The sequence below is a fragment of the Hemicordylus capensis genome, chromosome 7 (assembly GCF_027244095.1).
Source record: "Hemicordylus capensis ecotype Gifberg chromosome 7, rHemCap1.1.pri, whole genome shotgun sequence".
In the NCBI taxonomy this organism is placed as follows: domain Eukaryota; kingdom Metazoa; phylum Chordata; class Lepidosauria; order Squamata; family Cordylidae; genus Hemicordylus; species Hemicordylus capensis.
Window position 1 is genome coordinate 35076447 of NC_069663.1, and position 14029 is coordinate 35090475.

The 14029-nt window shown below is 45.9% G+C and overlaps 1 long non-coding RNA gene across 1 annotated transcript in view; it reads left to right on the plus strand.

The window, feature by feature from the left end:
• LOC128332799 (uncharacterized) overlaps nucleotides 1–14029 on the plus strand; it is an 88105-nt gene that overhangs the window by 46210 nt on the left and 27866 nt on the right. Inside the window, exon 2 of the long non-coding RNA XR_008310762.1 lies at nucleotides 11099–11167. This is a non-coding gene — a long non-coding RNA (uncharacterized LOC128332799). The remainder of the gene's footprint in view (nucleotides 1–11098; nucleotides 11168–14029) is intronic.

Consider the following 14029-nt stretch of genomic DNA (forward strand, 5'->3'; position numbering starts at 1 on the left):
ATGAAAACCCCAAATCCACAATCTCAGAAAATTAGAATATTACATGGAAACAAGAAGACAAGGATTGAAGAATAGAACAATATCGGACCTCTGAAAAGTATAAGCATGCATATGTATTCAGTACTTGGTTTGGGCCCCTTTTGCTGCAATTACTGCCTCAATGCAGCGTGGCATGGATGCTATCAGCCTGTGGCACTGATGAAGTATTATGGAAGACCAGGATGCTTCATTAGCGGCCTTCAGCAATTCTGCATTGTTTGGTCTCATGTCTCTCATCCTTCTCTTGGCAATGCCCCATAGATTCTCTATGGGGTCAGCTCAGGCGAGTTTGCTGGCCAATCAAGCACAGTACACTGTATACTTTTCAGAGGTCCGATATTGTTCTATTCTTCAATCCTTGTCTTCTTGGTTCCATGTAATATTCTAATTTTCTGGGATTGTGGATTTGGGGTTTTCATGAGCTGTACGCCATGATCATCACAATTATAACAAATTAAGGCTTGACTTATCTCGCTTTGCATGTAATGCGTCTGTCTCATATATCAGTTTCACCTTTTAATTTGCATTACTGAAATTAATGGACTTTTGCACGATATTCTAATTTTCCGAGTTTCACCTGTAAGATGGTTCCCTGTCCCCAAAGGGCTCACATTCTAAAAAGAAACACAATTTAGACACCTGCAACAGTCACTGGAGGTAGTGTGCTGGGGGTGGAAAGGGCCAGTTACTCTCCCCCTGCTAAATAAAGAGAATCACCACAGTAAAAGGTGCCGCTTTGCCCCATTAGCAGGGGAAACTAGTTACAGCGGCCCCCAAAACATGAGCTGGATTTCTAAACTAAAACTCCCACCTTGTACTGGTACTCTACTGTTAACGAACCTGCTGACTTTATGTGTTCTTTTCTATGTAAACTGCTTTCCAAACCTTGGTTGAAAAGTGGCATATAAGTAGGAGTAATTCAGCGAGAATTACAGATAAGGAAGTTTTAGATCGAGTTAAACCAATAATATCGCTAGAAGCTAAGATTACCAAACATAGACTGACATATTTTGGTCATGTCATGCAAACTGACTCACTCGAAAAGACAATTATGCTGGGAATGATCAGTGGGAGAAAGAGACGGGGACGGCCTTGTGCTCGGTGGCTGGATATTATAAAAAATGACACTGGAATGACCATGGCGGACTTAAAGGAAGCTGTCCGAAATAGGATGGCATGGAGTGCAGTGATCCATAGAGTGACCGAGAATCGGACATAACTGAACAGAGAGAGAGAGAGAGAGAGAGTTCTGCTACGTCTCTTTCTGAAAGAAAACCCAGAATCATCCCTTGTACCCCCCCAGGCCCCAATGAAGACAGTTGGAGTAAATTAGGGCCACGTTATTAATGTACAGCAGATAACAAGCTTGCAACAAGGTCCCTAACTCATCAGAGTGCGGGTACTCCTCTCGTGTGGTGGCCACCTCTTCGTGAGGGCCTTCCCACACCAGGGTGAAGGGCTGGGCACTGACTCAGTCCAGCTCCATATCCTGACCTCCTCTCACCGTGAGGCTTCACCCCGCTGAGGGGGGAGCGGCCCGACTCACCCCAAACCCAAGCTGCTAGAGCTCTGAGCTGGTAAGTCACGCCACCCCTGAATGGGGGCCATTCCCAGCACACCGGGCCACCAAAACCCTAAAGGGCTGTTCCTTGACCCCCACCCCACCCCAAATGGCCCTCCAGCCAGGCTCGGACTGGCTTACCGAGCAGCAGGGCATTTTCCTGGTGCACCCTTGGCTGGTGCGCCCTGCTGCGCTCGCTGGACTCTCCCCGCGCCAGCTGCCCGGCTCCCCTTTCCCCCTCTCCCTGTCTGGAGAGCCCCACCTCCTCTCCTTCCAATTGGTCGTGAGAAGTAGGCTCAGACTGCCCTTAGGGCAACAGGGCATATTCCTGGTGCGCTCCACCTGCCCCACTCCACCTGGTGTGCCCCACCCCACCCCTGCGCCCCAACTCCCACCCTTAAGTACCCATTCTGCTCAAAACCCGGCCCCCTCCCCACTTACATTCCACCGCCCTCTCAGTGCCCCCAGTCCGAACCCTGCCTCCAGCCAAACACTGATAAAAACATAAGAACAGCCCTTCTGGATCAGGCCCAAGGAAGCCCATCTAGTCCAGCATCCTGTTTCACACAGTGGCCCACCAGATGCCGCTGGAAGCCTACAGGGAGGAGTTGAGCTACTGAGTCTACCCCACACCCACACTCTCCTGCCAAGTGACTGGTTATTCTACTATGCCTGCCTGCAACCCAATTCCAAAGCCTCAGTGAGAAGTAGGTGAAAAAAGGCCACGCCTACAGTCAATCTGGCGCGACCCCAAAAATCCCTACTTGGCTCCTGCAGGCGACCGGTTATCCCCCACTGAGTGCTGGGCTGGTGGTTGGATGCCTGGCTGCTGGGAGACTGATGAAATGGTGGCTGCCAGGCAAGATTCCCCCTGTCCCCTCTCCCGATTGGTCAGCACTGGCCATGTGGAGGGGGCCCAAGATGGCAGCCGCTGCGACTGCTTCCAAGCCTGCCTCACAACCCTGCCTCACCACGCGGGTGGGGAACGGCATTACTGTGCAAGCTCAGGACTCTCTAGGCATTGGAAATTCTCTGGTACTTCCCAGAATTGACTTCTTCTTATTCTGCAACGTTAGCAGGCACTCGAAGGTCCATTTCAAGCCCGCCATGCTTTCTCTGGTGGTGTCAGTCTGAGCTGCAGGGTGCTGTGAGGAAGCCATGCCAGACTTGCCAGTCCCAATGATGATTTTCCTCCCTGGAACAGGGAGCTGAACATGCCGGCTGCAATTTTACTCCTAATTCCAAAGCATCATCATCATCCTCTGGAGCAACCTTCTTGAAGGGCATCTTCTGCCCACCAGGGTCTCATGGTTCCTCCCTCCTACACTCTTATAGAAGCAAACAGACTTGATCAGAATAAATTATGGCGACAGGGTGGTGAAATCACCCCCTCACCCAAAAGGTCTTTCTAGCCGTTCAGTGTTTGTGTAGACATATGGCAGCTGAAGTTGGCTGTAGAGCCATGCCCATGATGCAGTGTGCACACTCATTTTACTATCCCCTCAGGTTCGGCAGGTTTCTGCAATGCTTCAAAAACTTGCAAAAGCTGCTTGGCCAGAGACAAAAGCTGATCCAAATGTTTGAGTATACAACTCTCTTGAAAATGGTTGTCAGTATTCAGCCAACTTCTATTTAGTTACAGCACATGGAGGGAATGGTGATGTTCTGCTTCAGCCAAAGATGGATGGTGAGTGTATTGCCAATACCATCATTATCATGTGATCAACTGGCATTTCTAAAAGGTTATAGTGGCTTCCACACTAGAGCCCTTCAGCGCTGCTGAAGTCCCATTCAGTAAAGGTCCCCCACAACTTTAATGAGAAGCTTCCTCCTTATGTCTTCTAACTCTAATAGTTTTCTGTTCAGCAGGTAATTCATCAATAATTCATTAATGATAAATTGCCCTTTAATTGCTCTGTAATTAGTCTGTTTCTGTTCCCCATGGGGGGTACATTTAATTATTGGTCTCCTCTCATTTTTCTTTCTTTCTTTAGAAATAGTGCTCTTTCACTATACAATAAAGAAAGGAGCAGAAAGAAGAGAGGAAATCAGTAAAGTCCATCCAAGTGATTAATTATGGAGCAATCAAGGAGCAATTCAGCAGGGCTGTGCTGAACAGGAAAAAAATTCGAGGGAAATAGTTTTTTACTTCCAGAAGCAGCAGCTATTAATTAAAGGAACAGTAGCTTTGAAAAACTTCCTCAGAACTTTACCAGTCCATGCTGGATGGTCCAGTACTGTACTTGTACTTTAACTGGGGGAGAGGGAGGGGGCGGGAATCACTACAAAATACAGTTGGAAAATGATGGGTGGATGGCACAGGAAACCCTGAGATGCCACCAGGCATCATCCGGATTCTCCATAAAAAGTGAGCAGCCATTTCAGACTAAATGGTGAATATGGAAGCCACCTAAAGCATGGGCTTGCATTCAAAACAGCAGGACCAGCTTCGAAGGAACTACACAATTAATTCTATGCAACCAATGCAAGTTCTGGACTTCTTCTGAAACAGGAGCTCCCCCTCTGCTCTAGACACAATGTAATAAGCCAGCACTGAAAACTGGGTTCCAGAAATAATTTGCACTATGGAGACCTGTTGTTGGAAGGAAAGAAATTAATAACAGCTCTGCCAGCACTTGTATCGAGGAGGGGCTGCTTAAGGGTGAGGGAAGAAGGACCAGAACTCAGTGGCAGAGAATCTGCTTTGGGTGCAGAAGGTCTCAGGTTCAGTTGATGGCATCTCCAAGTAGGGCTGGAAGAGACACAACCAACAAGACATAAAATGAAGCCAAATACAACTGGATCCAGATGGAACTGGGTGCTTTCCAGACTAGCTGCCCAACAGCAGCAAAATGCCTCCATTCAGGCAAGTTGCATTCAAATCATAAACAGCAGGGGGAGCAGTCTCGCGGAAACTAATAACCTGAAACAACAGCAACTTTCTTATGCTGGATACACGATGTCCTAACTCTGTATCTCAGTGATTAAATTAGCAACAAGGCATTGGCAATGTGAACGGCACCCTGCTGTCCGCGTAGGGACTGGGGTGTCACAACTCAGGAAGTGTGGAAGCACGCTTCCGAGATGTGTCCTCACCCTGTTGCAGGGTCTAATCTGGAAAGCACCCTGGAAAACTGTACAAGATCAGGAGTAAGTCAGGAATATATTCACAATGTATTTCTTAACCTATACCCAGTCTTAATACAGAAACGTGTAATTTGTATATATTAAAATCCTAATGAGTAATAGTCCACAATAGTTTCATCCACATAAATACTTCTTTAGAACTTCATAAAAGCTGGGAGAGACTCCTGCCCGAAACCTTGGATAGCTGCTGCCAGTCAATGTAGACAAGATTGAGCTAGAAGGAGCAAGGATCTGACTCAGGAGGAGGCAGTTTCCTAGATAACCTATATATAAAACCTTTTATTCTGTTCTTGCGGTCTCTGTCCCCGAATTGCTTCCACATGCCTGGGGGTGGGAATCCTGTGCCTTCCGTGTCTTTTATCATAAAGGGAAACAGCAAGCAGCAATTCTGAGGGGACAAATAGGGGGAGAGGAAATAGCCTAGGAGCCCTCCCCACCCTGGTCCTGCATCATCTCTTTCTAAGCCATCATCCATTTAGTTACTGCTTTTATTTACTGTGATCACTTTTTAGTTAAAAGAGGAGGGGGGGAACCAAACCATGAGAAGAGGGTTTACATGTCTCTCCCGTGTGCCTTCTAGATTGGGCCTCAGTAAGTCACCTGCTAGTTCTTCTCAAGTTGACTTGGAATAAGCAGAGCTCTTTCTGGGCTGGTGGAGGGAGATGGGAAATTCCAATATGATGGTAAAGACGAATATTTACTTACCGTTTCCCCACAAAAGCTCCCAAAGTGGTTTACATAGATATAAACAAACAAACAAAATGTCTCCCTGTCCCCAAAGGGCTCACAGTCTTAAAAAGAAACACAAGAGAGACCCCAGCCACAGCCACTGGAGGGATGCTGTGCTGGGGCTGGATAGGGCCAGTTGCTCTCCCCCTGCTCAATAAAGAGAATCAGCCCTTTGAAAAGGTGCCCCTTTGCTCGGTTAGCAATTTCCATTTGGAAATTCCGTGCATCCCATGGCCATTTGGAAGGAGGAACATAGGAAGTTGTCAGATATTGAGTCAGATGCTTGGTCCATCTAGTTCAGTATCGTCTGCCCAGCCTGGCAGCGGCATCTCCAAGGTTGTAGGCAGGAGTCTCTCTCTGCCCTAGCTTGGAGCTGCCAGGGAGGTGCATGTGTTTGGTTCCTAAATAAAAACTTACCGTGGCTGACATCCAAACACTGCTCCGATGCAAACATGTTATGACAGATACGACAAATATTTATATACCGCTTTTCAACAAAAGTTTCCCAAAGCAGTTTACATAGAAATAAAGTAAGTAAATAAGCCCCCACTGACTGAGCAAAGAGGCACCTTTCAAAGTGGCAATTCTCTTCTGTTGAGCAGGGGGAGAGCAACTGGCCCTCTCCAACCCCAGCACAGCATCCCTCCAGGGGCTGTTGTTGGTGTTGACCTTATCTCTCTCTTTTTTGGTTGTGAGCCCTTTGGGGACAGGCAACTATCTTATTTATTTCTTTTTCTTTGGAAACCGCTTTGGAAACTTTGTTGAAAAGCGGTATAGTAGTAGCAGCAGCAGCAGCAGCAGCAGTAGAAGATAAACAAACAAACAAACAAAATGTCTAAAATGTCTCCCTGTCCCCAAAGGGCTCGCCATCTAAAAAAGAAACCTAAGACAGACACCAGCAACAGCCACGGGAGGGATGTTGTGCTGGGGCTGGATAGGGCCAGTTGCTCTCCTCCTGCTATATGAAGAGAAGCACCAAGGTGCTTCTTTTGTTCAGTTAGCAAGGGATGTTGCAGTTAGCTACGAACCTCTTTAATCTCCTCTCCCCTACAGGCCTCCATCCCCCCTCCACCAATAAATATTCCCCCTTACTCCCCTTACTGCTTTGTCACCAGCAACAGTGGGGGGGGCAGAAGGGAGGGAGGAGGTCGCCTGCCATGCTGTCATCACCAGTGCCAAACTCAGCAGCAAGCAGTGGGGGGGGGGGGCAGAGAGAGGAAGAACCCCTCCTTGCCTTGCTTCTTTCCCCACCAACATTAGAGCAGGTTCAAGGTCAGTGGAGACATTTTCAGACTGCTGAGTCCCCATCGGGGTATGTAGGATGCTGCCTCATACCACGCCGGACCGTCGGTCCATCTAGCTCAGTATTGTCTGCTTTGATGGGCAGCGGCTTTCCAAGCTTTCAGAAAGGGGTCTTTTCCTCCCCTACCAGGGAACCAGGAACCAGCTTCTGAGCGCAAAGCAGATGCGCTTCCACCGAGCCACGGCTCCTCCTCGAATGGGTTGAAATTGGAGCTAGAGAAGACCTTCGGTGTGTGTGTGTGTGGTCATAATGCTTGCCTTCCATTGGAGGTGCGTATTAGGGATTGGAGGTTCATATGCTAAGCTGGACATGAGCTTAGAGCAGGGTTTCTTAACCTTGGGCCCCCAGATGTTGTAGGGCTACAACTCCCAGCATCCCCAGACATGGCCTTTGTGGCTGAGGATGATGGGAGTTGTAGTCCAACAACATCTGGGGGCCCAAGGTTAAGAAACCCTGGCTTAGAGGTGCTCTTACCCATGGACTTCCGGGCCGAAGTCCAGGGTCTCCACAGCCCCAGCCCCCCCCCCAATCTTCTTTAGTCTGTCGATGGTATGATTGCCCAGCCAAACATGATGATACTAAATTTGCAGAGGAGGGGGGATCTCCAAAGGCCTCTAGGTCCAGGCTCCAAAATAACCTAGGTGCACGTCTGATTCCCACTTTAGGTGATTTCTCTACCCTGCTGCTGCCAGGCCAGTCTAGGTTTGAAGTGGTGGTGGGGAGAAACTGGTCCCCAGTTCCTCAGCCACTGGGGTCATGCTTGGCTCAATCCTCCTCATAATCTTGTGCCAGGGTAGGTGGGGGGAAGAATGAATGAATGAAAATGGATTCATCTGGTCCCTTCACTGCTTTATCTTCGCCAAGCACAGCCCTTGTAAACAGAAAGATGACAGAAAAATCCACAATCTTGAATTTATCATGGAGATGCAGCCACTTCCCGCGGCTGCATTCTCCAGCAGATAGCATTGTTGTGTTGGCATCTGCAGCTCAAGCAAGGAGAACCTCTTCAAAAAGGCAAAATCTCTCTTAGCTTTTCCTCATCCATATTTTTGTAACAGCAGAAATCTGTGCTAAACACTGGCAGTAGTCTATTTTCGTTGGTCTAAAAGACAATAATTATTGCCACCGAGCCAACAAATACAATTAAAACAGTCAAGAAAACCCTGAATTATTTGGCTGATCAGTTTCAATGTGTGATTAGACTATTTGCTTTAAATTTCTTATTAGCGGCCAAGTTTGTTCTGATCTGACACTGGGAAACAGCAGTCACGCTTATGCTCAAGGGATGATGAAATGATTGCTGAAATGGACAGGCTTAGGGAGAAGGGAGGAGAGCTGGTCTTGTGGCAGCAAGCATGAATTGTCCCCTTTGCTAAGCAGGGTTCACCCTGGTTGCATTTGAATGGGAGACTGCATGTGTGAGCACTGTGAGATATTCCCCCTATGGGCCACTTTGGGAAGAGCACCTGCATGCAGAAGGTTCCAAGTTCCCTCCCTGGCCTGGCATCTCCCAGATAAGGCTGAGAAAGACTTCTGCCTGTGACCCTGGAGAAGCTGCTGCCAGTCTGGGTAGCAAATGATCCGGTTACAGTTGCCAGCACCTAATTTGGTGGTGACCCAGGACCAGGCTTTCTCTGCGGCTGCCCCGGGGCTTTGGAATAAGCTTCCTGCTGAAATAAGAGAATCTCCTTCTCTGTTTGTTTTCAGGAAGAACCTCAAGACCCTTCTGTTCTCTCAGGCTTTTAATTAGAATTAATTTTAATATATTTTTTAAAAAAACTTGTTTTAATAATTTTATTCTATTGTATTTATTGTCATGTATTTTAATTTGTGACTTTTAAATATTTTAAATTTTGTACACCACCTAGAGATGTACATATCAGGTGATATAAAAATATGATAGATAGATAGATAGATAGATGCTGAGCTAGATGGACCAATGGTCTGACTTGACATATGGCAGCTTCCTATGTTCCTATGTAAGCTGCAGCAAAAAAATGTGGGATAATTTTTTCCCCCTCCCAGCTTCAAGCGGGAGAAAATGTTTGTATATTTTGGAACAGCTACATATTAATTGTTGTAAATGCATTATGAAAAGTTATTTCTTGCATCCTTACATAAACATGTTTGTTACTTTTAAAACAAACAATGAAACTAAAATGGAAAGGAAGACCAAGTAATTCTAGTGGGTGGTTAGAACAAATAAATAAAACATGTATGGCCCTACTTGCCTTTTTCAGTTTATATCCCCATTAACTCCAGTGATAAACGTCTCCCTCTGCTGCATTCAGGGGGCTGCTCTTTCCAGGCAGGTTTCGAACCTTCCAGAGGCTCATTCCAAAAAAGTGTTTGTGCTAATCAATGCCTGGGATATGCTCCTAGGTTCTGTCCTATTCCTAGAAATGATCAGACATAAGGGAAGTTTTCTATTTGATTATCAATGCCCAGGATTGTGAGCCCTTTGGGGACAGGGGACCATCTTCTTGATGTATTATTTATTTTTCTATGTAAACTGCTTTGAGAACTTGGGTTGACAAGCGGTATATAAATATTGTTGTTGTAGTAGTAGGATGAAAAAAATAGCTTGAGATGCTGCTGTTTTCCAAGAGGTATCCATTAGGCATCGTGTGGTTTCTCATAATCCACCAGCAAGTAATTTGGTGGGGACCTCCAGTTGCAGGGGAGTGCATGCTCCTGATGGGTGTGTCATCTGCGCCCCCTCTCTGACTTTTGCCCAACTCCTATAACTAAGATTTGAAGCTGGGTGAAGAATGTCAGGCAAAGGTTGGGTTGGCAGAAGCCACTCACTGGCTACTATAGGAAAGAATGGCCGCGTAGGTCTATGTCAGCAACTTAGGGGTTAACTCAATTCATTTGAAGCACTTAAAAAGTTCTGGTAACTTACCTTAACCTATAAGATTCTATAAAGAAATTAAAAGTAGCTAAATCAGCTTAAGAGTTAAGTTTTTTTCTTTGTGAAGGTATAGTACCAGCAATAATTGCTGTGTGGCATGAAGATGACCACCTTTGGAGCAGTTGTGAAGAAACCGAGGAAGAAGAGCTTCCAGCCGCCTCTAATGACAGCTGAGACATGTGCAGAGGGCAGGGTTGGAAAGCCACTTGGAGCTCCCAATTTTTCAGATGGGAGGCTACTTGTTTCTGACAGCCCCTACACACACGAGTGCAAAGTCTGGTGGGCCTCAGAGGCAGGATGCCTCTCAATACCAGTTGCAGGGGAGCAACAGCAGGAGAGAGGGCATGCAGATACCTCTTGCCTGTGGGCTTTCAGAGGAATCTGGTGGGCCGCTGTGTGAAACAGGATGCTGGACTACAGGTGAAACTCGGAAAATTAGAATATCGTGCAAAAGTCCATTAATTTCAGTAATGCAAATTAAAAGGTGAAACTGATATATGAGACAGACGCATTACATGCAAAGTGAGATAAGTCAAGCCTTAATTTGTTATAATTGTGATGATCATGGCGTACAGCTCATGAAAACCCCAAATCCACAATCCCAGAAAATTAGAATATTACATGGAACCAAGAAGACAAGGATTGAAGAATAGAACAATATTGGACCTCTGAAAAGTATACAGTGTACTGTGCTTGATTGGCCAGCAAACTCGCCTGACCTGACCCCATAGAGAATCTATGGGGCATTGCCAAGAGAAGGATGAGAGACATGAGACCAAACAATGCAGAAGAGCTGAAGGCCGCTAATGAAGCATCCTGGTCTTCCATAACACCTCATCAGTGCCACAGGCTGATAGCATCCATGCCATGCCGCATTGAGGCAGTAATTGCTGCAAAAGGGGCCCAAACCAAGTACTGAATACATATGCATGCTTATACTTTTCAGAGGTCCGATATTGTTCTATTCTACAATCCTTGTCTTCTTGGTTCCATGTAATATTCTAATTTTCTGGGATTGTGGATTTGGGGTTTTCATGAGCTATACACCATGATGATCACAATTATAACAAATTAAGGCTTGACTTATCTCGCTTTGCATGTAATGCGTCTGTCTCATATATCAGTTTCACCTTTTAATTTGCATTACTGAAATTAATGGACTTTTGCATGATATTCTAATTTTCCGAGTTTCACCTGTAGATGGGCCTTGGGCCTGATCCAGCAGGGCTGTTCTTATGTTCTTATGTAATGGAAATAACAGGAAAATGGGAATGGCTGGAGGCAGGTCCATAGTGGAACTGCAGGTGTGAAGCCATTTCCCAGAGTGATTTACAGCATAGCTACTAGCATGTGGGATCAACCAAGACACTCCATGGAGCATGAGATCTGTCCTTCTTTCCCCCAGATCCTGTGACTGGCAAGGCAGAGCTGCAGCTGAGACTTTATGGATCCTTGGAGTCATGGCATTGGCCCAGTAAGTGAATACCTTTCGTGGCATTAAACTTACCAGCTTTGCAACTTTGCTTAGAGTGAAATTCCCAGGCCAATTGGGGCAAAACACCTGAAGAACTTTGAGGGAGAAAAAAAGAGTTTTCGTAAGTATTTCTCAGGGGAGAACGCTGCAGGCTGCTGTACTGCTTAGGCCAGAGGCTCCCAACTAGGGTTCTTCCATATGTGGCTCAACTACAACTCCCATCACACCAGCCATAGTAAATTGGGGCTGGGGATTTTGAGATTTGTAGTTCAGCGGCAACCTCTGGAGGAACCATGGTTGGGAACCACTGCCTTAGCACTGAGCTGTATAAACATACTACAATGGCATGTCAGCTCTTTATTATTTATCATATTTTTATACCACCTGATATGTATATCTCTAGGTGGTGTACAACATTTTAAAAATTTATAAGTCACAAATTAAAATGCATGACAATAAAAAAACAATAGAATAAAATTATTAAAACAAGTTTTTTAAATTATTAAAATTAATCCTAATTAAAAGCCTGAGAGAATAGGAGGGTCTTGAGGTTCTTTCTCAAAACAAACAGAGAAGGAGATGCTCTTATTTCAGCAGGGAGCATATCCCAAAGCCCTGGGGCAGCCACAGAGATGGGCCCGTCATGAGTCACCACCAGACGAGCTGGTGGCAACTGTAACTGGACCTCTCCAGAAGATCGTAACAGGCGGCAGGGATTATGACAAAGGAGGTGCTCTCTCAAATAGCCTGGACCCGAGCCATTAAGGGCTTTATAGGTAATAAACAGCACTTTGTATTTCACCCGGAAACATATCGGCAGCCAGTGCAGTTCTTTCAAAACCGGTGTTATATGCTCCCTTCGTGTTGTCCCAGAGACCAATCTGGCTGCCTCATTCTGTACCAATTGTAGTTGCTGGACAACATACAGAGGCAGCCCCACATAGAGCGCATTACAGTTGTCAAGCCTGGAGGTTACCAGCATATGTACCACTGTTTTGTCATTCAGCTTTAGAAATGGACGTAGCTGACGTATCAACCGAAGCTGATAAAAAGCACTCCTGGCCACTGCCTCATAAGTTCAGAACACTGAACTTATGTGGTTCAGTGTTCTTGAACTGGGTCTATTTGGCATCTCAGAACCTATGTCTCTGGACAAGCACAGGAGCATTTACTGGCAATTCAACATTATTCCTGGAAGTGATGCAATGGATGTATTGTATCACACGAGATGGTCAGCTCCAGCACTGGGAGTTAGGAGGACTTTGGGAGAGGCACTTTCAGGGAACCCTTAAACCAGAGTGAAGATGTGCAATCTGAGCATTCTTCCACATTCCCTTTAAACTTTCTGAATCCCCGCCTCCCCCAAAGTGAGAATGGTGGTAGTGGAAGGCATCAGCAAATACTCCATCTCACCACCATCTGGAGCTGAGAGTGGTATTTCTGTTTGCATGTAGATACATCAGGATAATTGTCATGTCTGTGTAGTGGAGTGCTTTGAATTTTCATTGGCATTATGATGATGAAGAAAATTATTTTCCCATTTCCTTGATATTGTTAATAGATGGGGGTGGGGTGGGGTGGGGTGGGGTAGGTAAACAGCATGCTGGAAAAAATGACAGAAAATACATTTGGAGAAGTGGTAAAGACAGGATGGCTTAGCCATTTGGCAAGCAAGTTGGAAAGACAGACTCGAGCTTTTTGTGCTTGACAGGTTTAGGGAACAAAATTAAACCAGGGAAGGGAGCATCTTTTTAATTGGAACAATTAACAAACGCTTCCTTTGCATAAATGCTCAGCTCCATAGAAGAGACAGAGAAGGATGGAGTGGGAGGACAGAATGTGTATGACACCCCAGGAGTTAATCGCTAATTTACAAAGATCTAGTATAAATTGCTGTTAATTAGCTCAGTAAATGCTTGCTGTGGGCTGCTGAATTGGAACCCATACGAAAGGGGGAGGCTGGCAGTTGGGAAGGGATCGGTCCTCCTCCACCGCCACCCGTCTGTGGACTTTAAGAAAATGAATGCTGGTAAATGTAGGTGCCTGTGCATGAGATTGGAGGCAAACATCATCCATTGCACACCCGGGGGGGTATGCGTAATGTGTGTGTCCAAGTGCAAAAGAGGTAAAGTGAGAATTGGCAAAAAAAGAAAAGAAAAGAAGCACTCTTACAAATTACAGAGAGGCAGAGGGCTTGTACTTCAAAAGTTTCTTCCTCTTGGAGAAGGTGAGCTGGTCTTGTGGTGACAAGCACAAATTGTCCCCTTGGCTCTACTAATAGGGCATCACCTTCGAGCCTAGTTCTTACAGGGGTGATTAAAGGCCCATGTCTGGTTGTACCATTTCAGAGGGCGGCTCAAACGATAGAAGCTGTCTCCTGACACAGTAGTTTTCTATGTGGAAGGAAGTGTGTGTGTGTGTGTGGGGGGGGTGCATTCCATCTCGAGAAGTGGTACAATCCGGACATAGATTTATCACCTCATTCGGCATCTGTTTTTTTAGTTATAAAAGCGGCTCCTGTTTGCTTTCTGTTTTAAACTGGGTGTGGGCTTACTTAGTGTGGTCTGTTACTGCTGTTTTTTTATTAGGATCCCTGTGGTCCACTGCTGCCTGTGTTTTAAATTTACAAAGCACAGGTGCTTACTCAAGATATCCTGATGGTTAAGGTGCAACTCACCTGGGTTAAGACAGAGTCTTCACTCTTGCTCAAAAATATAAAAAGGTCCTTGCTGAATTAGACCAAGAAAGGCCAACTATTCAGTATTCTTTGCAACAATCCTAACCACCAGAAGGCGCCAGGGAGTTATTCACACAAGGCTTCATGCTACAGGATAAATGTTGAGTGAAGCCACTTCGAATTAC